At 40.0% G+C, this 25,784-nt stretch overlaps 1 protein-coding gene, 1 long non-coding RNA gene and 1 pseudogene across 25 annotated transcripts in view; 1 reads left to right on the top strand and 2 right to left on the bottom strand.

The window, feature by feature from the left end:
• The window catches only part of PARD3 (par-3 family cell polarity regulator), a 648,392-nt gene that overhangs the window by 39,178 nt on the left and 583,430 nt on the right, over positions 1-25,784 (top strand). The window lies entirely within an intron of this gene.
• LOC144313302 (uncharacterized) overlaps positions 1-25,784 on the bottom strand; it is a 61,415-nt gene that overhangs the window by 4,286 nt on the left and 31,345 nt on the right. The gene's annotated exons all lie outside the window — the stretch shown is intronic.
• LOC144313301 (microtubule-associated protein RP/EB family member 1 pseudogene) lies at positions 16,040-17,165 on the bottom strand (annotated as a pseudogene).

Here is a 25,784-nt window from a genome sequence, read left to right as displayed (position 1 = left end):
GGAAAGTGACTGGGATCATGTAATAGAGGGTCTTGAATATAGGGCCATCAGCTGATACTTCATTTAGAAAGTAATTGGGAACCATTGACGTTATTGAGCATGGGACTTAAGTGATGGGGGGGTGTTGTATTTTAACAGGATAAACCTGGCTTTGGTGGTAGAAGTGGACTAGAACGGGAGAATGGGGGTGTCCTCCCCTCCCTCACATTCTGAATTAATGTCATTTAGGAGAAGTGTCTCAGAAACTCAGCAGTTGGAGTTTAGGTAGAGAGGCACTTCGGGCTCAAAACCAATTTCAGACACAAATGGATGTTGTCAATCTAGAAGTGGATGTACTAGAGCAAAACTGGTGCTCTTTGAACATAAATGATAGCAATTGTGACTGCTCAAGCTAGCATCTCCCAAGTTAATTAGCACATTAAAGGAAATTATCATTCTCATAAGTATGGAATGGTTATGGGTGTGTGTGAATTTCATAAACGTGTGTAACTTAGGAATACTAGATGTTTTATACAAAGAAAATTTACACTGAAGGTTTTTGTTCAGTGTAATTCTTTAAAATTCTCAGTAATCAGTCTGTCAAGGTTAATGACAATGCTGGTGTGTGTGTGTGTGTGTGTGTATGTGTGTGTGTTTGTTAAAGACCTTTGAGTTATTTGGAGTGTTTTGGTTGTTTTTTTTTTCCTGGTATGCAAATGAGAGAACTGAGAAAAATTGAGACCAGCTCATTTGTAATAGAATTCTTTTAGAGTTGAAATAACTTAATGGAGAAGAGATCAATTCTGTATTCTGTTATTATGATCTTTTCTGTTACTTTCTATAATTGCTTGGTTAAATCTTTTTTTTTTGACCTAGTCCGCCCTTCCCACAGGCCCCTTCCCTCCCCCTCTCTTTTTCTTTCTCCCCATCATTCAGCCTGCCCTGCTCCTCTCTAGTGATCCTACATCATCTCCAGTGTGCTTAAACAATCACATGGTGTTATACATGTTTTTACCCATGTGTATCCTGTCAGACCATAAACTCCTTGAGAGCCAAGTTCTTGTTCATCTTGTACCCCCATGTGTCCCCTGTGTGTATGTGCTCAACAGATGTCAAATGAATGGATGAATTAATATCTATCTATAGTGAAGTTGGGGTGAGCTTTTGGGAGTAAAATGAAAAATATTGTAATTGCTGTAATACATGCAAAACAACCAACCTTGGAAGGAGGTGGATACTGTTGTATCCCTCCCCCACTTCACAGATTAGAAACATGAGGCTCAGAGCTGTAACGTAGCCCACATCACCCAGAAAATGGCAGAGGACCAAGGAAAGGGGTCTGATGTCCTGTTTATTTTCATATGTTAACACTTGTAAAAGTCCTCAGATTATTTCAGAGCACTCATAGAGGACATGTCATGCTAGATGAAGCACTAACAGAATAAAGGGTAGTTGTGTGCGGGACCCCAAGGAGCTTTCATGGAGAGGCAGCAGAGTTTACAAAGGCAGAACTCATAGTAATTACAAGAATGTGTCCATGCTTGAGGCAAAGTCTAGTTGAAAAGTTGTTGAAGAAATTTTGGAGGGCACGAAAGAGGTGGACCTCGTTCTTGTTCAGCATTGTAAAGAAGAGGGGCTCGTACAGAATGGAGACTGTGAACATGAGCGTGGGGAGGGGGTAGGCAGGATGAATGTAGGGCTGACTGCATTCTTTGCCAATGCTAAATTTGGCATTCAGTTTTCAGAGGCTTTTGGGTAAGGCAGTTGAAGGCAGTATTTTAAGGGAGAGCTTGGTTATAGGGGTGGATAAATAGGTCATGACAGATTTGGTCAAAGTGGTCATCTGGGAGCTGTGCTGTGCCGTGTCTTTGGGAGTCCTCTAGCATCCTGCATACTCAAGTCCTGGGGTGCCACGTGCTCTCCGCTCCATGTAGACAGCTGGCAAAGCATGGCCCTGCACAGAATGTGGGCCCCAGGTGTGCTTATGTGGAGAAGAAGGTTTGTGGACAGTGACCTCCTGTGTGAGGTTGAGATATGGTGGGATCATGGAATTCATTCAGCTTTGGCAGCAGGCAGTCAATGGAATAGATTGATGGGGACCTTGAAAGGGGCAGGGTTGAGGATGAGGAGGAGCAGGAAAGCCTGTGCAGTGAGCCTGGCAGAGGACTAGAATTCAGGGCTGGGAACTAGATATTTACCTGCTTGTACCTAGGGTAGTCGCACCCATCAGAGCTCTGTCACTGTGCCTTGGGTGGAGCCACACCCTGGGGATGCTTAGCAGGTGGTGGCATGTGTGTGGGGCTTCAGCCAGGGACCAAGTCATTTGCCTGGCTCCAGCATTCCGTGTTCAGAGAAGAAAGGTGGGCCAGGGCCAAGTCAGGTCTCATGTGCTTTTTCATTCCGTCGGTGACACAGAGTAACAGTGCTACAGCTGTATATGGAAAACTTAGACGGTAGAAGATCCTTAGAGCACGTAAGTGCAGAGAAGTGATAGAGCTGACACTGTAAAGAGGCTACAGTTGATGCAAAATTACAAAGAAGAAAACATTTGCACAGTTGATGAAAAATTATAAAGAAGAAAAAATTTGCACGTGTGTTTTCAAAAACAATTCATACTTCTTATGGATTGGAATCTCCTCACTGACATTTTTTTTTTTTTTTTAATTGAAGTTCACACCCTGAGCCAAAGGGAGACAGTCAACCTTTGAGCCTCCCAGGTGCCCTGGAAATAAACTTCATATATATTACCATGTTGCTTTTTCAAAAGGCTGTAGTTTTATGATCCCACAAGCATATTGTCATTGTATGAAAATATACATTTCACCTTTATCTATTTAATAACATAATGTAAAAAGTTTTGCCACATATGTTCAAAATTCTAATTTAAAAAAGTCTCCTTCTGTCCTCTGCTTTCTCATTCTTTTTCTAAGGGACGGTGTCCCCTGCTGACCTTGAATGGAGCAGTGTTTTGGATAGCAACAGCAATGGATTGGAACTGTTTGTCAACCAAAATCCCAAAGAGAGCTTGATGCCATTTTTCAAAATGCTTCTTGTATTAACAAGAAGCCATTATTGAAATAGCCTCTCATTAGGTCAATTAATGAGGTTGAATCAGAAAGACGTGGAGTCAGCTGAGCCTTCTCAGGCAGCACAGGTGCTCTAGAGCACTCTGCAAGGGCCTGTCCGTATTACTTACACCTCTAGAGCAGTGTTTCTTCCTTTCTTCCTTATGCCCTGGAAGCACCTTTCTGGGAAATTAGCTGTGGCCATTAAGCAGCTGCTGAGCTAGCTCGGCCTGTCCCTCTCAATCTTCTTATCCTGTTTTACTCTCTTCAGTGTACTTCTTACCAACAGAAATTATCTTACATCTTTGATTCGGTCTTGTTTCCCTAGAATCCAAGCTCTGTTATAGCAAGCATTCAGGTTTTCCAGTTCATGCTAAATCCCCAGGATCTGGCCCACCATAAGTTTTGAATCTGTGTTCATTGAATGACCTCCAGAGGCTTTATTATTGCCTTGGAAGCAGTGCAGATTTTCGCCCCTGATGTCGAGTTTGTCCCATGCTACTTTCTCAGACCACCTGCATGAATTACACAGCTCCAGATCCAGGTGCCATCCTCTGCTCGCGGGTGTGCTGCTGCAGTTTCCTGGAAGGCTTCCTTTTGCATTCAGTCTGGGTCTGAGGAAATGTTGCCTTTTGGACCCAACTCAGTTTTTTGCTTGTGTCCTCCATGAAACCTTTCCTAACACCGTAACTGGCTCTAGTGCTCACTTTTTTGAAACTTTTTTTTAAGAATTTATTTATTCATGAGAGAGAGTGAGAGAGAGAGAGAGAGAGAGAGAGGTAGACACAGGCAGAGGGAGAAGCAGGCTCCCTGCATGGAGTCTGACGTGGGACTCGATCCCGGGTCTCCAGGATCACATCCTGGGCTGAAGGCGGCGCCAAACCGCTGAGCCACCCAGGCTGCCCTGAAAGTCATTTTAATTGTCTTAAAAATGCTTTGTACTGGTGAGTGTAGTCTCTGCCCCTTTTGATCAGGGACTCTCGGCTCAACTCCTTATGCCAAGGCCACTGAATCTCATTCAAACATCTTTGTTTCCCATACACCTTTTTTTACTCTGAAAATTTTTTCTACAGCTCTCATCTTGCATCCTAAGTTGTATATTTTGTTGGTCAAATAAATACTTGAAATGTTGGAGCTGGTAGGATTCTTGGCCAGTATCTAGGCTCATTAGAAGGTGTACCTGTGCTGTGGTTTTCCCATTAACTTTTGCCCCAGGAGGTTCAAATCAGCTTTGGGGCTAGTAACAAATGCAGATAATTGTTTCCTGATTAGGAGTCAGATTTGACACTTCCTATTGAAATATTTTGCTCTCTGGGATATGAAGCAGATGGTCGCTTATGGCAGAACAGATGTCTCTGTTGAATCAGAGCATTTTAATCTGCTCTTGTACCTCGAAGTGTTTCCCTTGGCAAATATTCACTTCTGACCTTCTTGTTTCAGCTTTGGGCATTTTCCCCTACTAAATGGCTACATAGATTTTTACAAAGAAGTCTGGTAAAATATAACTAATAAAACACGAATAACTCAATATTGGTTAATCCACATGCTTATTCCAATGCAGGTACAATGTCTTGATTGACTCGGTAAGTAGTGATTCATTAATAAATACACAGTTAACATGACCTATTGATTATAACACTAAAAATGTAACTAGAATTAAATATAGTTAGATTCTTCAGATTGTTGAGTGGTGGTATCAGTGAGTAAAGCTGCAGGTGAGCTTGCCTGGGTTTGAAACTCGGTTCTGTCACTTAAGATCAGTGTAACTTTAGGCAAATGACTTAACGCTGCTGCTGTGCGTCAGCTTCTTCCATGTGTAAAATGGGAGAGGGGGAAGGTGTGTAATAATAGCACTCACTTTTAGGAATGAGTGAGGGTTACATGGGTTTATACATGATAAGTGCTGAGAATGCTTCCTGCTCATAACCACTACAGGGATGTTAGCTCTCCTGTGAGTCTCATTAATGTATCATCATCATCTGTGAAATAAAGGCTCTCACTGCCCGTGGACAAAGAACAAAGGCTGGAAGAAGTGCTAGGTCTTTAATAGGAGGTGCTCTGCTGAAACCTATGCGTGGTCCACTTGGCCTGGCTTTGTTTCTCCTTCAGTGGTGTTGGTTGAGCTGGCTGTTTCTTGGGATGCCTTCAGCTTGAAACGGTAGGTGTTTCAGCATCTTATTTAGGTCTGAGCTTCACCCTCAAATTTCATATATATTTTTTGAGAATAGACATGTTGAATAAAAGAAAACTGGTGTGTTGAAGTTGAACTATACTTTCTTTGGGCAGATAATGTGCCTTTTCTCATTACTAAGTACTGCTTTTGGCCTGTATGATACCAAACACGGGGAGGATGTGCATGTCTAATAATCAGCAAATAGGTATTTTTCATGCTGTGGCTGGTACTAAGAACTGTGAACCTTAATCTTGCCCTCTCAGACTTTTTAGCTTGATTGGAAGGGGAAGAGAATTACTGCCAATGCAGTGTATTTATGACGATAAATTCGTTTTTATCTGATAGTGCTTTGATTGAATGCTGTGTGTTGGGCTCATAAAAATCTCAAGACAGCAAGGTACTCATCTAGAAGTGTCTTGTCTCAGAAAAATGTGGCAGGGAGCCAGCTTTGAGAATGAAGCCTTGCCCCGCTCAGTGTTACCCTTGCTTCCTTTCTAGCAGCTCCCACCATTTACCTCTTTCGTCCTTATCTAATAGCAGGCCCCAAGCTGTGTGTGTGTGTGTGTGTGTGTGTATTAACTGTTTATTACAGGCATTTTTGACATTAGTAAAAGGAGAATAGAATAATAAGTCTTCAGGTATCCATCACCAAGCTTCAATATCTATCAACACATGCCCATCTTACTTTATTTGCAAGTCCCTTCCCTGCCTTTCCCGACCCTGGCTGGATTATTTCAAAGTAAATCCCAGAAAATAGATCATTTTTCCCATAAATTTTTCCGTATATGTCACTTAAAGATAAGGACTATTACAAATAATTATTTTTTAAAGATTTTTTTTTTTTTTATCTGAGAACAAACAAGCACTTGAGACACAGCATGAGTGGAGGAGGGGGAGGGGTAGAAGAAGAGGGAGAAGCAGACTCCTTGCTGAACAGGGAGCCTGACTCAGGGCTCCATCCCAGGACCCAAGGATCATTACCTGAGCTGAAGGCAGATGCTTAACCGATTGAACCACCCTGGCACCCCACAAAGTTTTTATTTTAAACTATGTTTTCCAACCATCTCTTTTTTTTCATTCATGGAGATTGCATCCACTGGCTGAAGTAGACAGGCTGGCTGTAACCTGGCAAGTGATTATATAATTAAGAGATCTTGTCTTTACTGAGCAACCCCATATTTAGGTGGTATTCAGAAGTTTCAGAGGGATCCTAGGTTGCTCATTTTCCTGAAGATCTTGTGGACAGACCCTCTATTGATAAAGGAATTTCTGTTGGGTCTCTTGAGAATTCTAAACCTGTGATGATATATAGCCAATGCTTGGGGTAGCCCAGGGCTTCCCAGAGTATAGTTCTCAGGAAGGCAGATAGGAGTAGCCTCAGGGTGTTGCACAGATTCCATTTTCTTTATAAGCCAATTGATGATGACCACATGAACTGAAAATGAAAATTCAAGATTCCTCTGCTTACATTTTTTTTATTTTGTAAATATGTGCTGGAAGGTGATGAAGTCAGTGGACTTTATTTAAACTTTGAAAAAAAAAAGCTGTATCTGAAACCTGGAGTTTGGGAGTAATTCTGCACAGTAAATATGGTGGCCGAGAAGCACGTGGTCTATTCTAGCACAGGCATTGAATTGGGTGTCAGGAGATGTGGGTTGAAGTACCCATGTCTCACCTCCTAAATATGGCAGTGGGCTTTGGCTATACATAGCTTTAGGTTTTTATTTCCTCATTTGTAGGAGATGGATTAGGAATGGGCTGTAAATGAGGTGAAGATTGCTTTGGCCTTGGTAGAGTGGAGTGGGTTGGAGTGGAGAGGATGGAGTCCCTTAAGGTGGATGGATGGGTTCATAGTGGTGGATCTCAACCCTATATGACTCAACACCTCTCTTTTTTTCTTCTTACTTTTTGAGATAATGATAGATTCACAGGAAGTTGCACTAATAATCAATACTGCACTGGGACTCATGAGAGACACACAGAGAGAGGCAGAGACATAGGCAGAGGGAGAAGCAATTTCCCTGTGGGGAGCCCAATGCAGGACTCGATTCTGGGACTCCAGGATCAACCCTGAGCCAAAGGCAGATGCTCAACCACTGAGCTACCCAGGTGTCCTAATAAATTAAATCTTAAAAAAAAAAAAAAAAATTAAATCTTAAAAAAAAAAACAAAACCCAAAAACTATAAACTCAAGTTAGGGTTCTTTTTGTTTTCAGTAAGGCTAGATACTTGAATGCATTTGTGTCGTTTCTTTTAAGGGTTGGTTGAACCTTATGCCCAAATACTGTTATATCTTCTGTGACAGCCTATATGTAAAAATGAGTATATTTATCTAATTTACCTAATCTATCTGTTGCAATATAGAAGTTATTGCAAAACTTAGCAGCTTACGAACCTGAGCCTTATTTAACCCATAGTTTTAGTGGGTCAGGGCCTCAGATGTGGTTTGGTTGGGTGTCTCTGGCTCACTGTCTTATGAGTGCACAGTCATCTGAAGGCTCAAATGAGGTTGAGGACTCTGCTTTCAAGCTCACTTAGGTGGCAGTTGACAGGAGGCCTCTGTTCCTCATTGTGATGTGAGAGAGCCATTGAGTCCCCAAAATAGAAGCCACATACATTCTTTAATGAAAAAGTAAGGGAAATGAAGTAGTTTTTTTTTTTTTTTTTTAATTCATAAGTGTTCTGAGCTGATCTTTAGAAAGCAGAAAGTTTAGCAGTATAGGCAGAGGTTCTCACTATATTAAAACATTACAGAACAGAAATCTGTTCTCCCTTTTAGTTCTTATGTGTATAGATGACTTACAAAATGCCACTATACATGAGCCTTCATGACATAATCCTCCTTTTTTTTTTTTTAAAGTTTATTTATTTTAGAGACAGTGTGAGCAGGTGGTGGGGAGGGGCAGAGGGAAAGAGAGAATCTCAAGCAGATTTCTCACTCAGTGTGGAGCGTGATATGGGGGGATTCCATGACCCTTAGATTATGACCTGAGCTGCAATCAAGAGTCAGTTGTTCAAACTGCTGAGCCACTCAGGCACCCCCATCATAATCCTCTTTAATATTAGTTTTTATCTCAGCTTTGTTATGCTGGCTGACATTGTTATGCTTAACATGTTGCTTGCTCAGAAGAGTTTTGCCTTGGTCTTGGGTGAGGAGTGTTACTTGGCTGCTTATAAATCAACTCTCAATTCTTTTTTTATACTGGTAATTTTTCTTTACAAAATTTTCACTAGCTTTATTTTTTATTTTTTAAAGATTTTATTTATTCGTGAGAGACAGAGAGGCAGAGACATAGGCAGAGGGAGAAGCAGGCTCCTCACAGGGAGCCCAATGTGGGACTCGATCTCGGGACCCTAGGATCATGATCTGAGCCAAAGGCAGATGCTCAATCACTGAGCCACCCAGGCATCCCTTTCACTAGCATTAAATCGGAATATTTGATTGCTAAGTGTATCATTCTTAAATGGAATGGTTGAGGCCAAAAGTTCTAGAAGTTTTCCCTTTTTGCTGAGATGCTGACAGATGAGAATTGCTCGTGGAGATAATCTGGACAATTCTAACCAGGGATGTGATATTCTTAAGCAGGGCTGGTAGTGAAACAGTTCTGGAGTACACTGTATCTAGGAGATTCTTCCTATTTATTAAATTTAGACACAGTTTGTCTTTGAAGGTGGTAGGGTCATTTAGGTCCTAAGTTTAGAGATTTAAAAGTGCAACCAACATCCTTTGCCAAACGTATGCTGCAGTACATTTTTTCTTTTTTGGTTTCCTATGAAAAAAAGAAGAGTTACATCTTTAATATCCAGTGATTATTGAATTATTTCTATTTTCTGTATTGTGTTTTGAATACTGGAAGTAGTAGTGTTTTCTCTTCATTTATTTCAATTTTCGTTTATCTTCAGTACCTGTGATTCTGTAGCTTTTCTTCCCCTGCCCCTTCTGCTCCTCTTGGGCAGCATTGACTATCAAAAATCATCTTTTTTTAATTTTTATTTTTTAATTTTTTTCAAAAATTATCTTTAGTTTGTCCTTTCTTTGCATAACCTATTTTCTCTGATACAACCTTCTGTCATGACTTGATTTAGCTGTTTCAATCGCACCCATTACAATTTATACAATGGGGGATTTCCAGCATTGTTAAATCCCCCACCTTTGTCACCCAACTTCAATTTATTAAGGTTCAAGGTGTGCCTTTCCAGGGGGTGGGGCTGGACTCTCCAGTTCTTGCTAGAAGAGAAGGTGTTTTTAGGTAGAAGCTGTTCCTAGGGATTCTTTTATTTCTGTGAATGAGTAACAGTGAAATTAATTCAAACTCTGATGCTCCCAGGATTATTGAAGGTCCATAGTGCTTTACTGCCCAACTAGAACATGATTCACCATGAGGTGTAGTTCTGTAGAGAGCATGACATGATAGAGGAAAAGGAAGTTGCAGGTGAAACAGTGACTCTCTTACAATTCACTTGGCTCCCGTAACGTCTTTTCTTTTTCCAAGGTTACTCTCCTGTAATTCATTATGAGATGTAGTGCAGTGTGGTGGAGAAGGTTCAGAATGACGCTCTACCACTTTCTAGCTGTATTACTTGGAAAAACTTCATTTCTCTGAACTTGGGTTTTCTGCTCTGTAAAATGCGGAGAACACCACTTTTCTTGAAGAGATTTGCTGAAGGTTAATAAGAATATAGGAATAACATCTAGGGTTGGGTAATTGGTAGGTACTCAAAAATAATTGCTGCAATTTAAAAATTTTATTCAGACATTTCCAAGCTGAGCTTTTCCTATGTCCATGCTAAGACCTGATTGTATGAGGTTTTGTTAAAGTGGCCCATGTAGGTAATTGTAGCATATTCTAGCATTTCATAGTTTAGGTAGATATTGGACAATAAAGAAACGACTTCTTGTGAAGGGGTCAGGACAGATGCAGTTTAAAAATAAAGATCAAAGACGGGCTCATAACTAAGTTGTCAATAAGGAGGTTTGTTCAGGAAATTAAATTTCATGGCTAAAAACTTCATGTCTAAGTAGCCAGCTTTTTTCTTTAAAGGGAGTATTTAGAACAACATCATGAAGCACCAACAGTGAAGTTCTTCCAGTGGAAAGGCAGAATGAGTCATTGTTTATTTGATATTTTACAATAGTTGTCAGAAAAATATGTCTCTGACAAGGTTAACTGGGGATGTGGATCTTGGGCATGGTACTAGTTTGTCTGGAGAGTGGGATTTGCAGTGTTTTTCAGGAGGTACTATTTTCTTAGAGATTATTTTAGAGTCTCAGTGAGTGGATGAGGAGACAGGTAGGTGAAGGGCAGGTTGTACCATGTCTGAGCACATTGCTTTTGTGAATTTCATTAACCAGATACCATATTGGATGAGGTTTGCAAACTTTATTTTTTTTAGTTGTGACTGATGATTAGCTGTAAAGTTCAGTCGTGATCACTGTATTTGAATCAGTCATGCAAATATCCTAGAAATATGTATTTTAGAACTGAGGAAGTTTTAATGTAAATGAAAGCTTAAAAGTAAAGGGTTCAGATTTCAGATGACATCACAGACTTCAAAAATGGCTTTGACACACACACATGCACACAAGAAATTATTCATGCTAAGGAGTGAGATATTTTCTTTACATATATTCAAGAAATTATGTCATTTGTTTTGTTTAAAAGCCTCCTTTTGGGAGAATTGCAGTACTTTTTTGTGACTTGAATCTAAAACTTGAAGGTTGATGCAGAAGGACAAGTGGAATAAAATTTCAAGAGGAGAAAGAAATAGATGAGACTATTAGAACTGTTCCCCATCTACTTTTTTAGCCTGACAGCTTCCAGAAACTAAGAGCTTTGCAATGTACACATTGGTTCAAAAGGATAGAAATTGCCTTTTTAAAAGTGGATTTGGTGGTGGTGGGTGAGGACAGGTAGTAGAGTGAGGAATATCGTCTCCCTGTGTGGGGCTGCCAGTCTAGGTTGGGATCCTTGTCCTTCTGCTGGTCTTACTTCACACCTTACTGTGTTAGTGCTCCACTCTGAGCCCACAGGACTGACCTTCATCATCTCCTTGAAGGTGGGGAAGCTCTTAGTCTCCAGGACTAGAGCAAGAGGGGCCAGGGCATCAAACTCTGTCTGTTCTCTGAGGTGAACACAGCCAGTCTTGAGTCTTGAGATTAATGACTATTTGATTCTTTTGCATTGTCATCTTTTTTTTTTTTTTTTCCCCCCCCAGTTCTGTGATTAGTTGATCAGGACAGAAAGGGAAAGATGGAAAAAAGAATGTTGTATGTATTTAGCCTGGGAAGTTTGTTTTTTCTCATGCTTCATTTCAGTTCTTGTTTTAATGCCAATTCTTACCCACATCCTTGAGGAAAGACTATTCTTGGGAATCATTTTTTTTTATAGAAAATCGCTAAGAAATACCCACAGATGCTGACCTTAGAGGTCGTTTTAGGTTATCTGTTATCACCAAAGATGCAGGTCTAGATCACAGTAGCACCAAGTACAGATTTCAGAAACTTCCAGAAACTAAGCCAATTATGGCCTCATGAGTTGCCAGCAGAACCTCATGAAGAGAGGATTTCCTGTGTCAGGTGTGCCCCGTGTACCTGCCCTCTTGCTAGGCCCAGCAGTTATTATTGAAGCTGTCTATCCCTTCCTTGCCTCTGAAAGCTTTTGCTTTTGGCCTGCTGTGCTTGTTTTAAGGACCTGGGGGAAATGACAGTACCACCTTTATTGAAATTCTCAATTTGCCCATGAACTTGAGGGATTTGTTGCGTGTGGTCTTGCATCTCTGCTGTCGGTGGTAGCGGTATTTGTTCATAAGCACAACCTATGTTCTCCTCACTATTGACATCTTTAGTTTATTTGAAGTGTGTCTTCCTGCTATTATCTACTCATACGTGTCATTTATTAAAAGGAGGAGGGTTATTTCTATGAATATTTGTTGCGAGTTCTTTGTGTGTCTAGTTTAGGTTAGGGGACTGTCTATAATCTAACAGTCTGAAATAACTTTTGAAAGTTGGTATGGTTTAAGTTTAGCCCATTTAATCTGTTCAGAGAGATCCGGAATTTATAGGTGTTAGAAGACGAAAAAAGAAAGTTTGCCTGATTTTGAAGTCAGTGACTTTTAACAAGGGTATATATGATATCAAAAGGATAGATTCATTGCAATAAAGTATACTTTATTACAAATAAGGTATTTGAGTATGTCATGTGTAGCTATGTAGATGCATAGAAAATAGGTAAATATATGGTCTTTGCCAAGGAACTTGGCTTATTTTGGGAGGTAAGAAACAAGATACAAGATGTCATCTAAGGCAGGGGTTATAGAAATAACCAGTATAAGTTGGAAGAGTTTTTATTGGTACCCCGAATGATGTATTTCTCAATAGATTGATGATCTGGCAACATGAAAAAAAGAAACAAAAACCAAAAAACAAACCACCCTATGTGCTGTCTTTCCTACAACTATTTTTTTTGTTTTTTTTTTACTGCAGTATCATAAAAACCTGTGTATTTAAGAGAAGTCACTTTTGAAGATTTTCATTATAAATGTGACCAATTTTATTTTGTTAACATGCTATAAACCTAACAAGCACTCCTATTTTACAATATTTTCTAATATACTCTAGATTAGAAATACCTGCTCTTTTAATTTTGTTTTTCCTCCCTTGTACTTGCCCCTGCCCCCTGCCTGCCTCTTCCCCCAACACTTTGAGATCCCTCTTGTGGCCCTGCTTTTTCCACAGCATGCTCTCCTGTGATTCTCTGCTTCTCTTGGTGCTGGATTTGCTGGCCTAGAGATAGACAAGGATTTGGAGCGAATGTCCTTTTGGATTTTATTAATCAAACATTTGAATGCTCAGAGTGCACACAGCTAGCTCTCATATCCTGGAAGGATGGGCTGGGAAGGCATTCTCTCTTCTTGGGTCCTGGGAACCAAGACTAAGACACTAGACATGGAAACAGGTAAGGGTGCTGAGGTGGGATGGATTAAATCATCTTTATTTGGATGGAAGGGTTCCACCAAGGAATTCAGCCCAACTCACGTTGATTAGCAGAGGATTTTATAGGTTGGAAACTAAAAGTGCCCAGGTAGGGACTCCATATGCTTTAAAGGAATGCTTTCACCATATCCAAGAAAGCATGCATTTTATGGTGTGAAATAGCTGGTGTGTATATTTCATTCAAGTGGGTTAAGTTGAAGGGAGAGGGGAGGAGAAGAAAATTTACTACCAGCTAATGAGAATTAAAAATTTTCCTTTTAGTCTTGGTCTAAAACTTTGCTTCCAGTCCTCTGCTAAAAATTCATCCTGCTTTAACTGGATGTCACGACTGTTGTAAACAGCAGAATGTTGACTTTGATCACAATTGGTATTTTGACATGCAGCAGATATGAAATTGTATTATTTAACCATAGCATGAGTCTCTGTGTTACCCTCCATTTGGTAAGGTCGTAGAAATCATCGTCTGTGCCTTTGACATTTTAAATGACTACATTCCAAAGCTCTACTTGTGGTGATCTGGTCTTACGTTGGAGGATTTTAAAGGTAAAATTAACTGGTGTATTTGATCACATGTGGCACCCAGTAGGTTAATGGTTGGCACCAATTCACCTATTCTTCGAGGTTTGCCTGGAGCTTGGCTGCCAGCTTCTTCAAGGGTGTCCTGAGCTCTTGGTTAGTTTTTCCATTTGTTAGTCCCAAGTGCCCTTGGGTCATGGTTAGTGTGTCATCTGGTTCAACTTCGCAATTGGGTGTGTATGAAGAGGAGAGGCTTCATTTGCACACACGGTTGTGGTAAACTTGACTGGATTTTGTGAGGTCTGGTCATGAGGCTGTAGCCCTGGGTTTGGAGACCTCAATGGGCTGACCCAGTGCATTGAGGAGGGGCTTACGTGCTGCTCTGGCCATTTTCAGAAACATCCCACAATGGAATATTTGCAAAAATAGGTAGTGGTAGAAAAAGAAAGAATTTATCTTCTGACTTTGAGACCAGTCCCTGTTAATATTTTGGTATAGGAAGGATAAGCTTCCTTGAAACTAAAGCTTTTGGCTGAAGCGTTCTCAGACAGCCCCTGGCTCTGCAAATGGAGAGAGTAAGCACTGTTCTTTGGCGATTACTGAGTCTTTGTAGTTTTAGTTGTGTTACAGGTAATAGCATCCCGCTTCTGAATGAGGATAGCTGTCTGTTGTAAGTCATTATATGCACGATTTGGCGCTTGCATTTTATTATTTGGTAAAGAGATTACACTCAATTGAGGTACAGTAAGTATTTGATGTAGGTGATTACACTGGATCACATGAAACACTCTAAATTGCCACGAGTGGCCTATCAGTCAGCTCCAACTTAGCTGCAGATGTGTGTGTTGTGTGTGTAGAACACACACAACACACACACACATTATTATTATTATTATTATTATTTTATTATTATTTAGCAAGAGTTCATTAGCTTTTGCTGTGGTTTCTGGGGCATTTAAATGACTTTTCCTTAAAGACTACCACATAAATAATATTTATGTTAACCTGTGCTTACTGCCAAACTGGGAATGCTAACAACATGCTGACTTGAATGAGTTATTTTCAAGTTGTCTTATTTGAACTTGGGATGGAAGGGAGATGGTCTTTATCATACACTTCTGTTAACTGTGATTAGAAGATTGAGTTGTTCTCTACTGGTTAGTTCATCCTCACTGGTATCTTACAGTTTACTGGCACCTTAGAAGCTGAATTTTTCTCATCCCACAGAAAAAATATTCCACAAAAATAGTTATTCTCTAAGAAAATATGACTAAAATGTAGTGTACTGGGAAAAGTATTAGATTGACAAACTGGGAGAACTGCATGTCTCAGATGCATAACCAACTTTACCTTCCTGTCTTACACATGCATGTGAGGTGGCATTGCTATTTGGACTGTAGGTGCCACCAACATAGCAACCATTTCCATTTACTAGGAAATTATGTGCCAAGTATGAGGCTGAGTATTTTTCTTGCAGTTAATACTTCTAATAACTGAGTGAAGGTATCATCCTCTTTTTGCAAATGAAGGGATTGACTTAATGGAAGATAAACAACTTCTCCAAGATCATGTTAACAGTGCACAGAAGTGAGCCTGTTTTTGAGCCTGTTTTTTGTCTGATGGCAAAGCCTGTACTTCTCTATGTGCCTCCCACCCCTAATTTACAGTAGAGTATAAATAAGAAATATGATTCTTATGTCACTCTCAAGAATAATCCAAAATGACATAGAAAGTGTATAAACGTTTAGGCAACTAAATCAGTACAGACAACACAGAAAGACTCTTGGCCCCTGACTCCTCTCCTCCAAGTGTAAACATGGTAACTGTCTTCTGCATAGTCTTCCTTCTAGGCTTTTAGATAGAGGTGTGTGTGTGTGTGTGTTTGTGGTGAGAAACGGAGAGAGGGTGAGAGATTGAAAGATAATTCCAGTTTTGGTAATACTACAAGTATGACTGTAGCTCTGTAGAATAGAATTGCTGGGCCATTTTTCTTTTAATAATCACTTCTTTTCTACTTTTGCTTGAAATGTCATATATTCCACAGATTAAGGTCTGCTGGACTCTTTCTGTATTCTGTATACTATTCCATTTATTGTTTTTTAGTCCCAAACTGTTTTATTTATTTATTTATTTGTTTGTTTGTTTATTTATTTATTTATTTATTTTTTACTCTTAAGGCATTTATTTATTAAAACGTTCTCTGCCAAGATTTCACATTAGCTTAAAATTCAAATCAGTCTTTACATTTCTCTACTGAGGTCTCCACCTCAGTATATGACATAAAAGCACCTTCTCCAGCAGTGAGTGTTACCAGCATCCACACAGTGAGCCCCATGGTCAACCTCTCTGTTCCCCAGGTGACCCAACTAGATGTTAATACTGCTCTGCTACAGGGTAAAAGCTCCTAACTCAAACTCATTGGAAAAGGGGTGAAACTTCTGCAAAGTGCACTTTAAGAAGAGGTACTGTTTGCTCATGAAAAGAAACCAGTGAGTCCTCTAAGAATAATAAAAGGGGATATTTTACAGTTAAGCACATGATTGAAGAATTCGGATGTTGCTTTGCTGGTCCAGGCTGTTAATACTCTTCTTGTTCCTCCTGTGGGCCCCCTTCATCAGGTATCACAAAGCCTTCATCTGTGGCAGAGAGAATGTCCGTGATCCTCTGCAATACAGGGTTGTTTTCCCCTTCGTTTTCCTGGCAAATCAATTCAATGTTTCTTAGCTTTCCAAAGTAGAAATCTCTCTCTTTCTCCAAGTCTTCGACGGTAAGTTTCAATACATTGACCTGCTGCATCAATTCAGCTGCTTCATCATCCCCGTTGCCCACACCAGGATTCTTTTGCACCACACCTGGGCCTGCCTTAGGGGTTGCAGTAGTTCTGTGTGTTGCAATGGGCCTCTGTGGAGCTGCACTGCTAGAGCTGAGAGGTTTCTTCGGTTTGTTCAGAGCTGGAGCAACAAGGGAGGGAGCCACTGCAGTTTCTTGACTTGTCTGGCAGCTACAGGGTCATAGTCTTTTCCATCATAGTTTGCATCAAAAAACTTCTTGCACCACTAAACAAATTCAAAATTGTCCTGAAACTTTCCTTTTACTAATTTGTCCACAGGAATTATTTTGTCAACACCCATTCTCTTAAAACCTGCTTGTAGTATTTTGAAGTTCTGGATGTATTCATGCTCTAGTTTAGCCTGGAATTTCACTTTCTTCAAGGCAATGGAGCCAGGGAATAGCATGTTCATAAACTGACAATAGGCAGCTCCTGAGCACAACTGTTCAATCTTTGTCAGATTCAGCTGCAGAGACTCATTGATCCAGGCCAGCATATCATGTCGACTTAGGTTATCACTGGTGACGGACGTTGAGTATACGTTCACTGCCATCTTCGGCTCTCGGCGGGACCGCGTCCGCTGCCTGTGCCCGGCTTCGATTCCGTCTTCGTCCCCAAACTGTTTTTAAATATAAGGCACCTCCACATGGCTTTTTTTTTTTCTCTCAGAATTTTTCTACATTTTCCATGTTTATTTTTAAAAATTATAACTTCAGGGACCCCTGGGTGGCTCAGCGATTGAGTGTCTGCCTTTGGCCCATGGCATGATCCTGGGGTCCTGGGATCCAGTCCTGCATTGGGCTCCCTGCATGGAGCCTGCTTCTCCCTCTGCCTGTGTCTCTGCCTCTCTCTCTGTGTCTTTCATGAATAAATAAATAAAATCTTAAAAAAATAAAAATTATAGTTTCAGACTCACTTTGCCTAAGCTGACCCATTCCACTAAAACTAAGCAAATAGAAATCCTGTTGCTACCTTAATTGGGAATGCATTGTCATTATACATTATTTGGGGGAGGGGATTAACATCTATAGAATAGCGAATTCTAACCAAGAAAAAAGTGAATTCAAGAATGTATACAACTTCCCCTTTTCTTAAGTCTTCTTTTTAAAATTTTATCTATTTATTCTTTTTTTATTTTTAGAGTTTAGACATCATGTAAGTTCAATACATTAAGCGTTTCCTGGGTACTTAACCTTTTTGATTGCTATTGTCAGCCTTTTCTCATTATGTTTTTTTTTTAAAGATTTTATTTAAAGATTCATATCTTTATTCTTATTTATTCAATCTTTTAAAAAGGTTTTATTTGTTCACTCAATCCTGGGACCGTGGGATCACGCCCTGAGCCAAAGGCAGACGCTTCAGCCTCTGAGCCTCCTAGGCATCCCTCTCATTATGTTTTTTTTTTTTTTTCATTATGTTTTTAAACTGGCTATAGTTTATATATAGGAAAGCAATTATTTTGCTAAATTAATTTTTATAATCTTCGTTGAATTATCTTGTTTAAAAAAATTCTTTATGTAAATTTAATGTAGTTAACATATACTGTATTATTAGTTTCAGAATTTAGTGATTCTACCAGTGCTCATTACATTAAGTGCCCTCCTTAATGCCCATCATTCATTTAGTCCATACCCACACCTGCCTCCCCTCCAGCAACCTCCAGTTTCCTAGAGTTCAGCGTCTCTTATGATTTGCCTTCATTTTTATTTTATTTTTCCTTCCCTTCCCCTATATTCATCTGTTTAGTTTCTTAAATTCCACATGCGTGAAATCATGTGATATTTGTCTTTCTTTGATGGACTTATTTCACTTAGCCACTAATACCCTCCATTCCATCCATGTTGTAAATGGCAAGATTTTTTTTTTTGATGGCTGTGTAATATTCATCTATCTATCTATCTATCTATCTATCTCACATCTTCTTTATCCATTCACCTGTCCATGGACATGGACATGACTCCTTCCACAGTTTGGCTATTGTGGACATTGCTGTTATGAACATTGGGGTGCAGGTGCCCCTTCAAACCAGGATGTTTGTATCCTTTGGATAAATACCCGGTAGTACAATTGCTGGGTCATGGGGTAGCTCAATTTTTAACTTTTTGAGAAACCTCCATACTGTTTTCCAGAGTGGCTGCACCAGTTCACATTCCCACCAACAGCATAAGAGGGTTCCCCTTTCTTGCATTCTCACCAACATCTGTCATTTCCTGTCTTGTTCATTTTTGCCATTCTCACTGCTGTGAGGTGGTATCTCATTGTGGTTTTGATTTGTATTTCCCTGATGGCAAGTGATGCGGAGCATTTTTTCATGTATCTGTTAGCCATCTGGATGTCTTCTTTGGAGAAATACCTGTTCATGTCTTCTGCCCATTTCTTGATTGGATTTTTTTTTTTTTTTTTTAGGTTTTGAGTTTGATAAGTTCTTTGTAGATTTTGGATATTAACCCTTTATCTGAAATGTCATTTGCAAATATCTTCTCCCATTCTGTAGGTTGACTTTTTTTTTTTAGTTTTATTGACTGTTTCCTTTGTTGTGTAAAAGCTTTTTATCCTGACGAAGTCCTGATAGTTCATTTTTGCTTTTGTTACCCTTGCCTTTGGAGACATGTCTGCAAGAAGTTGCTATAGCTGAGGTCAAAGACTTTGCTGCTTGTGTCCTCCTTTAGGAGTTTGATGGATTCCTGTTTCACCTTGCCTTTAATCCATTTTGGTTTGTGTGTTGTGTAGTAAAGTGGTCCAGTTTTGTTCTTCTGCAAGTGGCACACCATTTGTTGAAGAGATTGTCTTTTCCATTGTAAATTCTTTCCTGCATTTTCAAAGATGAGTTGACCATAGAATTGAGGGTCCATTTCTGGGTTCTCTGTTCTCTTCCATTGATTTGTTTCTGTGCCAGTACCACATTGCCTTGATGATCACAGCTGCTTTGTAATACAACTGGAAGTCTGGGATTGTGATGCTTCCAGCTTTGGTTTTCTTTTTTCTTCTCTTAAAAAGACTTTATTTATTCATTAGAGAGAGAGCAGAGGGGAGGGCAGAGCGAGAGGGAGAAGCAGACTCCCCAATGAGCAGGGAGCCCAAGGAGGGGCTTGATCTTAGGACCCTTGAGATCATGACCTGAGCCAAAGTCAGCCAGTTAACTGACTGAGCCACTCAGGTGCCCGTTTTTTTTTTTTTTTTTTTTTTTTTTTTCCTTCTCTCAACATTCCTTTGCTATTTGGGTCTTTTGGGTCTTACAGATTTTAGGATTGTTTTGTCTAGCTCTGAAAAATGTTGATCGTATTTTGATAGAGATTGCATTGAATGTGTAGATTGCTTTGGGTATTAGACATTTTAACAGTATTCTTCCAATCCATGAGCATGGAATATTTTTCCTTTTTTTTGTGTGTCTTCCCAGTTTCTTTCATAATTGTTCTATAGTTTTCAGAGTATAGCCCCATCACCTCTTTGGTTAGGTTTTTATTCCTAGATATCGTATGGTTTTTGGTGCAATTGTAACTAGGTTCAGCTCCTTGATCTCTCTCTTTCTTCTGTCTCATTGTTAGTGTATGGAAATGCAACTGACTTCTGTGTATTGATTTTATAGCCTGAGACTTTGCTGAATTCTGGTATCAGTTCTAGCAATTTTTTGGTGGAGTCTTTTGGGTTTTCTTTCTTTTTTTATTTTTTGTCTTTTGGGTTTTCTTTCTTTTTTTCTTTTTAAAAAATATTTTATTGGGATCCCTGGGTGGCGCAGCGGTTTGGAGCCTGCCTTTGGCCCAGAGCGCGATCCTGGAGACCCGGGATCAAATCCCACGTCGGGCTCCCGGTGCATGGAGCCTGCTTCTCCCTCTGCCTGTGTCTCTGCCTCTCTCTCTCTCACTGCGTGCCTATCATTAAAAAAAAAAAAATAAAAAAAAATATTTTATTTATTTATTCATGAGAGACACAGAGAGAGAGAGAGAGAGAGAGAGAGAGAGAGAGAGGCAGAGACACAGGCAGAGGGAGAAGCAGGATCCATGCAGGGAGCCTGATGTGGACTCGATCCTGGGTCTCCAGGATCACGCCCTGGGCTGAAGGCGGCGCTAAACCGCTGAGCCACCCGGGCTGCCCTCTTTTGGGTTTTCTATATAGAGTATCATGTCATCTAAAGAATGAAAGTTTGACTTATTCTTGTCTATTTTGGTGTCTGTCATTTCTTTTTGTTGTCTGCTGAGGTTAGAACTTCCAACACTATGTTGAACAACAGTGGTGAAGAGTAAGTATCCTGTCTGGTTCCTAACCTTAGGAGAAATGCTCTCAGTTTTTCCTGTTGAGGTTGATATTCTTCTGAATTTTTCATATGTAGCTTTTATGATATTGAGGTATATTCCCTCTGCACCTATTGAGAGGATCATATGGTTCTTGTCCTTTCTTTTATTAATGTGGCATATCACGTTGATTGATACATGGATGTTGAACCACCCCTGCAGCCCAGGAATAAATCCTACTTGTTTGTGGTGTTACGATTTTTTTTTTAAAGATTGATTGATGAAGATTTTTTTTTTAAAGATTGATTGATTGATTGGAGGGAGGGAGGGAGAGAGGGAGGAGGAGAGGAACAGCGGGAGCAAGTACTAAGTAGACTCCCTGTTCAGCGTGGATCCTGTTGTAGGGCTCTATCCCTGGGATAGACCCTGGGATCATGACCTGAGCTGAAACAAGAGTCAGATGCTTAACTGACTGAGCCACCCAGGTGCCCTTTAAGATTTATAGTAATTCAAGTTATTCTGTTGAGTTTGCCTGGTATGCAGTTTTATCTTATGCAAATAATGATACATTTGTCTCCTTTCTGTGTTTATGGCAAATATTTACTTCTCTGTTTAGTTGCACTGGCTGGCACTTCCCGAAAAATGTTAAGTAATAGTGGTGTTAATTAGGACCAGCTAGCTATATGTTAGACTACATAATACTAATTTTTGGTGTAAGGATTTCAAGGTCTACTACAAAAAAGATGTAACTGGTATCATTTTGGAAATAGGTAAGAGAATAAAAACAAAACTACATGGGAGGAAGAAGAGAACAGGACTAGAGTTTCTGTGGAGTAAGTAATGGGAAAATCTAATGGAAGAAAATTAAAGTGCGTCTGGGTTGATGGGCTGTGCATGTTTTTATGGCACTCTGTTGATTTAGTTATTTAATTAATTTAATTTTAATTTTAGTTGATTTAATAATTATTGTACATCAGGGCCAGTATTATATCTGACAGATGCTTGAAGACAAAGAGGATAATATTCTTTCTTGATTTGCCTGTGACATCAGATGTTCTCTGTAAATGCTGGTGGAAGGGAAAACTCTTAGTGATCAATATACTAGAAGCTTGCATGTTATCAGAGTGTCATAGAGGCACAAATTGTCATAGGATTTAGAAGAAGACTACTTGGTCCAGCTTTGCTGCTGCGTTGCCTCTACCTGGAACAGTGCCTGGCCCAGAGCAGATGCTCATGTATGTGTTAATGGAGGAAAGAAGTCACCACTCATTGTGTTTTTGGCCAATGTTGTGGAGGAGCTGAGCTAGGTTTTGTTGGTAGAGGGAGAGGAGAGGCCTCTTCGCTCCTTGAAGGTGGAAGAGTTTGATACTCATGAACTGCTACAAGCAGTGTGCAGGGCAAGTGTGTTCTGTTTGAGGTGCAAAGTCTTTGCAGAGAAGGGAGAGGGAGTAGTTTGGAGGAGAGAGCTTGGCTGTGACAGTAGAGCTTTCTGACTTGTGCAGCCGATGGTGCAGGGGCTCTGGTGGCTGAGATACGGGTCACAGCCCTTGTGTGGCTGGTTGACTTAGGCGTCTTATCCCACATACTCTGTGTTTTCCATGATATGCAAGACAGGAAAGCGGATTAGTAAGTTGGTACCTCTGTATCCTCTCCTGCCCTCCACCCCTGCTCTTCTACCAAATTCAGTTAAGGTTAGAGAACTGCATCACATGGCCACACCCATCTCCAAAGGATCGCAGAACAGTGAGAATGAGATAGATGTTAGCTTTTCCAGCCATCTGAGGTAAAGACAGCAAGGACAGAGGGATTTAGGAATAGATGTTGAGGCAGTCACTTGCAGTGTCTGCTGCAGAATCATCCTATAAAAGCTGTTTTTGTAACTCATGTTCTTTCACCCCCCTGCATTGTGAACGTGTTTCAGCATCTTTCCCAAGTGGCCTTTCAGTCACTGTTAGTCATGGAACCTTTGATTAAGTGAGTTCTTGTGGGGATGTTTGGTATGATGAACATACAATGAAAATAACTGCTTTGGGTATGGGGCAGAAGGCGTTCTGAGTAGAGCCAAGGCCACCGTTTGAGCCCTAAGCACCTTACCAATAATGTTATGTCTCTGGGACTCAGTTTGAGGGAGTTGGCCAGTATCATGGAAGCCCTTCGAAGCTCTGTGAGAATCTTAGAAAGTAGGAATTTCGCTTATACATTTTCGCTTGTACTTGAGTGATGTAGGTGGCAGTGGAAGTTACTACTTGAAGATTTGACTTTGCGTTCACAGTTCCCAGTGGTTTAGCTTTTGTGTTTTTAAAGGAGGAAATACCTCCCTTATTAAAATACAAAACGCTGCAAGCTTTAGACTAGTCATAGATCCTGAAGGAAAATGTCCAAATTGGAAAGCAATTGGCACCCTAATCTTCCCCAAAGATAGTGCCTTTTTCTGGAGTCCTCTCTGCTTTCTGTAGCCACAGTCACATCCAGTTACTGGAGCTGCTTTAGAATCTTGGCTCAGGTGATGTTCCTGGTCTCCTTTCCTGTTTTTAAAGGGGGGAAAAAACCCCCCAGCAAACTAGTCGGAGAACGTAAACAATAGAAACATCGATTTCCAATATTTCTGGCTTATCATATTAATGAAAGCTAAGGATTAGTCTCCTTTTATTGAAAGTAGGATATGGTTTCCATTTAGTAAAAATGTCAGAAACTTATTATTGTCTCATAAGTTAACTTCCAAAGGCAATTACGTGGAAGATTGTTTTATCAGTGCAGGGAAAAAGAAGCCCCAATACAGTATACCTTTTAAGCAGGAAGAAACTATGAAAGGAATTGTATACTTTACCATGAAGTTTTTTGAATTTGGTACAGCGTAGTTTTAGAATCCTTAATCTGTAAGTGCTTGGAAAATGCTCCTGTGTGTGCCCATATTGTATTGCTGTGTGAATTGTTAGCTCAGAGCTGCTTAGAGAAGCACCTCTAATGGACAGACTTTTGACAGGTTGTTATGGGATGGACGCTGTTATTTATTGTCCAATATTATTATAGTTTAGGAGTTTTATGTACCTTATTTGATTATATTTGCCCACTGATTCTATGATGTAGGGAGTATTATCATCCCCATTTTGATAGAAGAATAAATTAAGGCCTGGTGAGATTAGGTAATTTGCACAATTTCACAGAGCCTGTAGGTGAGAGAGGCAGGATTCAGCCAGCAGTGTATGACTCTGGAGTTTTTGGCTACGTTGGAGGAATTCAGGTCTTTGGGCTGTGTGGTGATGGAACCAGTTATTGGCTAGCACATTTTGTATGGGAATCTCTGGCACTGAGCAGGAGGAGGAGCCTGGGATTCCTCCTTCATCTGAGAATTCAAGGTTCTATTACTTGTCTCCTCAAATGAGATGCTGTATGCTAAAGGTACTATTTATGGGAGCTTATTAGAGGAATTATAGACCACACATGATCACAGCCCATGCCGTAAAAGACAACTTTAGTAAAGGCTTCTGTGTTGGAACTTGCAAATCTTTGTAAAATGTGAATATCACTTGCTAACTCTAAAGTGATTTAAGAAAACCCCTAATAAGGCATTTTATAGTTACTTCTTCTAATGGGAAACAGAAAGGGAGAAACATTGGTACTTGATGAAAAATGTTTTGGTCACTTTATGGTCATATTGGGATAGAGAACATTTGTGGGTTTTTGTGCTAAATACAGATATTTGCAAACTGTTAAGCTTATTTGCCGACATATTGTAAGACTGTAATCTACTTTTTAAAAAGATGTGAAGTTTTAGTTCTCTGGTTTTTGAACTGAAAGTATAATACAGAATGATTGTTAAACATGACTTCTGGGATGTTAAAATATTAGATATACTTGAAAAAAGTTAAATTTTTATGAAGTTGCATATGTGAATTTCCAAGGCTATTCTACTAACTCAGGGCAAATTATTCTGTTAGAGATTCTATTATAGTAGAAAGGACTATTTTGTTACTCCTCTGGTTTTTGTTGAAGAAGAAGAATCATGAAAGATAAATGAGGAGAGCTTTTTATGTAGATAAATTTAAAGGTTAATAACTATCACACAATTACATATTAAATTTTTTTAGACCTAGAAATAGAAGGCAGGTCCATGATTGGCTGGCACAGTTCATCCCAGAATCGCTGGGTGTGCTTGCTGCCTTGGGTGGGACTCAGAGGCCTTCACACTATTAACTGCTGGGCACGAGTGCATGTATTCATTCATTTCTGAGGTTTACCTCTTGAGTCCCATTTTTTCCTCATTTGTGTATGACAAGCTTGGTCTCTTGGTGATTGTTAATTTTCTGTGATCCGGAGAGAGACTGGGTGCTGGGGAGGACACGAAGGGTCCTTCTCACCACTGCTTCCTCCAGCTGACTGTCGTCCCTCATCATCTGTAAGTGGAGAATGAGGGGGGCAGTAGTCCTTAGCAGAAGGTTGCAGTAAAGAGTAAGCTCTGGGAAGTGGCTGGGTCTCCTGGGGGATACACTTAACCTCTTGAAGCCCTCTGGCCTTCTGATCCCTGGGGGGAACAGGGCAGCCTGTGATGATAATGAACATTTGGTGAGAGATTTTCTAAATTTCCTTCTTATCAGTCAGGACCCTCAAATGATCCTCTTTTTATTTAAAATTTTGACATTGTGTTTATCGTGGATTTTTAGCATTAACTTTGATTTTTATAAAAAATTACATTAAAATATTTTTCATGACTAGTGAGATTTTGGCATCCCTTTAAATTTTGTCTCAGAGGCAGCTACCTCTTGCTACCTCCCAAGTCCTAGCCTTATTCTTATCATTGCCTTGAAAGACTGTAATTCTTAAAAGTGGTTATCAAAGCCAAGTAATTTAAAGGTTTGAACAAGAGATTCCAATGATATGTCGGTAAACAACTGCCTATTCATGCCAACTTTGTGGCTTTGTTACAATGGCAGTTGTAACAATGTGACATAAAAACAGAGCTGTAAGGCAGGGGGCGAAAGAGCTACCTGTCTCTTCTCTT

Source organism: Canis aureus, chromosome 5 (genome assembly GCF_053574225.1).
Source record: "Canis aureus isolate CA01 chromosome 5, VMU_Caureus_v.1.0, whole genome shotgun sequence".
NCBI lineage: Eukaryota > Metazoa > Chordata > Mammalia > Carnivora > Canidae > Canis > Canis aureus.
The sequence above is the reverse complement of the archived record's forward strand: the minus strand, read 5'-3'. Positions and strand labels throughout refer to the sequence as shown.